General features: G+C 39.2%; 1 non-coding gene across 1 annotated transcript; it reads left to right on the forward strand.

The window, feature by feature from the left end:
* Positions 1 to 205: 205 nt before the first annotated feature.
* LOC112745672 (small nucleolar RNA R71) lies at positions 206 to 312 on the forward strand. Its single transcript, XR_003173588.1, has one exon. It is a non-coding gene; the product is annotated as a small nucleolar RNA R71 (small nucleolar RNA).
* The last annotated feature ends 3,141 nt before the right edge of the window (positions 313 to 3,453 follow it).

The following is a 3,453-nucleotide window of genomic DNA, read 5'->3' on the forward strand; positions in this document are numbered from 1 at the left end:
GTCCAATGTGTCTAGTTCCATCACTCCTCTCTTCATGGTTCTTTCAGTGGAATAAAAATATTGATTGTTGGCCACTATTTCAATTAATTCCAAGGCTTCTTCAGTTGTCTTCATGTGCAAAGATCCTCCAGATGAGGAGTCCAATTAATTTCTTGAAGTAGAAGTAATTCCATCATGGAAAATCTGAAGTTTCACCCAATTAGCAAATATATCCAGAGAACACTTTCTAAACATCTCTTTGTACTTCTCCCAGGCTTCATAAAGGGATTCTCCATCTTTCTACATGAAAGTTTGGATATCATGTCTCAGATTTTCCAACCTCTGCGGTGGAAAGAATTTAGTTAAGAACTTATTACCAAATTATCTCATGTTGCTATGCTCTCCTTTGGTTGGGTTTTGAGCCACTACTTGGCTCGGTCCCTTCGAGACAATGTGAACAACCTCAATCGGTAGGCTTGAGGAGAAACTCCATTAGATTTGACTATGTCACAAATTTGCAAGAAGCTGGAGATGTGAAAATTAGGATCTTCTTGAGGACTCTCATTAAATTGGCAATTTTCTTGCACCAAGGTGATGAGTTGAGGCTTCAATTCAAAGCTGTTTGCCTTTATAGCGGGTGCTACTATACTGCTCCCACAATTCCCCATTGTGGGCTTGGTGAAAGATCCTAAAGCCCTCCTAGCATTGACATTAAGATTGTTGTTTCTATTATTTTCCATGTTGCTCTCTAGTTCTTCTTCAATTTCTTCTACTACCCTCTTGTTTCTAGCTTTCTTTCTCAATCGCTAGAAGGTTAGTTCAATTTCAGGATCGAACTGGAAAGGCTCCCCTTTTTTATTGTCCTGCAAAAACATAAAAACACCAAGAAAAGGTAGAATTTCCTAAGTCAAAGTGAAGGGAATTCCCAGTGAGGTAAATAACAAAAATAAAGAAAAGGTCTAATCTAGGTAATCAATTAACTGGTTTGTTGTTAATCTCAATTAATGCCCGGCAATGGCGTAAAAAATTTGATACGAAATTTTGCAAAATCACAACTTGACAAGTGTACCAAATCTTATCAACTAATACCATGGTGAGTGGGTTATCATTCCCACAATGATTAATGGACTGAGTAAGCAATGGTTAATTGATTATTCTAGTTAGACAATAAAAAACATGAATTGTAACGAATTCAATACTAAAACAGCAATAGAAATAAAAGTAGCAGTGAATGAGTAGAAAAAGTAATATAAGTAAAACGTTAAGCTTTTATAGATGCTAAGACTTTCAAGATAAATGCTTTTCACTTTCTATCTTAATTATGCAAAGAAGTATCTCACGGTGAACCTTAATTAACTAAACACAAATTCCTTGGTGATTAAAATTCTCTTTAACCTAATTAATTACTAATTCCTTAGTCAACATTTAAGAAAAGAGATTAAGCACGTTCACTGATTCAAAAACCACACAATTCTTAAACCTTAACCCTAGTTGATTTGATGTCATGTATCAAGCTAGTTTCAATACCCAGAGAACCATGAGAAGAAGTTTTCAAGCTTAATTATAAAAATCACTTTTCCAAGATGAATATAGAATTCAATTCAAATTCAAACTATTGTTTAATTTATTTAAATCCTTGTGATGAAAAAAGAAAGTTTGTTTCTTAAGAAAATATCAATGAATAAATCAAGAATAGAAAAGTAACAACATTAATCCATAAGAATTAGCAGAGTTTCTAACCTTAACAGAGGAGATTAGTTGCTCATAATTTAAATCACAAATTCAGAATTCAAAAGTGTAGGGGAGTAACTAGGTTCTCAATTCAGGATTTTCTAAACCCTTAAATACACCTAAATTAAAACAAATCAAAATATAACAATCAAACTTAATTAAAATAGAATCAAATAATATCTTTTTCTAATTAACTTTTAATCAAAAATTCATTCTCCATGTGATTAAGGACCAGGCTTTAGTAACTTCATTCATTAACATTTTTGGGCTTTCGGTGAACCTCCTAAGGACCTTGGTGTGTGAGCCAAGTGAGGCAAGTGGGACATGGATAAAGGGGCATGGCTGGACCTCCTTCAACGTGGGACATCTTTCATGAAGCAAGGAGGCCTAACATGAGACGTTGGAGGCTTCACGTGGGACATCTTCGTATGTCCTGGAAGGGGATCTGCTGGGCACAAGCCCAACGTAGGATGTGGGCATGGTGATGTTCGACGTGCCCGTGTGTGGAGGGAGCTAGGCGTGCAACGTCAGGACCTCAACGTAAGACGTCCATGCATGCAAGGAACCAACATGGGACGTGGACTTGTAGCGTGTGTGTGACATCATTGATCCTAAAGGCTTGGGGATTGTTGCCTCTAGGCCCAACATGGGACATTGGCTCCTCTATTGGCGACGTCTACAAGCTTGAGATGTTGGCTTGCCCTTAGTGTGCGACGTGGGAATTTTGGTGAAGAGGGATGTGCGACGTGAGTTCCACAAGTGGGACGTTTGCGAGCTAGGTGAAGAGGGACGTGTGACGTGAGCCCCCAAGTGCGACTTCTTCCATGGAGGAAGGATAAGGCCACTGGCCTTTGGCCCAATGTGTCGTTGGATGTGAGCTCCCCATGTGCAATGTCTTCGTTGAGGAGGAAGCTGGCGCCTATGGAGGTTGGCCCAGCGTGAGACATTGCATCCCCACATGCCACGTCATAGCTTGTATCCCTTCTCTGCTTTCAATGCTTCTCTATTTCTGCTTGTTCTCTGACTTGAGTGGTTCTCTATTTTTGCCAATGTTCTTATGAGAATCTTCAATAATCTCCTGCTATTGCGTCCACATCTTTAGTAGTTTTTATGATGTATTTCTTATGTGTTTCTTATATTCTCTTAAGTTTAAGTAATCTTCTCTCAATCTCATTAATTTCAAATATCCTTTTATTCTAAACATTTTGAAAAGTGTTTTTAAGGTAATACATGATTTAAAGATCAGAAAATCATGTAGCAAAGCATGGAGGATCAAAGGAGCAACAACACAAAGCTTCTCAAAAGAGCAAAGTGTTGTACGTACGCATGCCTCATGCGTATACACAAATATCAGTAAGTGCCTTTTTGTGCGTATGCACAAGTCCTCCAAAGTAGAATGGGCATCCCACGCTGAGCATATGCGTGACATTCCCTGGACACAAATTGCACTGGCGTGCAACACCCTAGCAAGCAATGCAAGGTCGTGCCACGTTCTATCTGAGATAACCAGGCATGCCACACATTGAAGGAAGGCATCCCACGCTGGAGCAGTGCGTGCCATGCCCAAGAAGAGAAATTTAGATTGTGCGTACGTAAGTCCCATGAGTACGCATGAATTGTGAAAGTTTGCCAAGTTGTGCATATGCACGCCTTGTGCATACGCATGAATCCAATTTTTGCCAGGGAATGTGCTACGATGTGAGCAAGCATGCCACGCCTTACAAAAGAACTTTTGCAAGAGCG

The sequence above is a fragment of the Arachis hypogaea genome, chromosome 14 (assembly GCF_003086295.3).
Source record: "Arachis hypogaea cultivar Tifrunner chromosome 14, arahy.Tifrunner.gnm2.J5K5, whole genome shotgun sequence".
Classification (NCBI taxonomy): domain Eukaryota; kingdom Viridiplantae; phylum Streptophyta; class Magnoliopsida; order Fabales; family Fabaceae; genus Arachis; species Arachis hypogaea.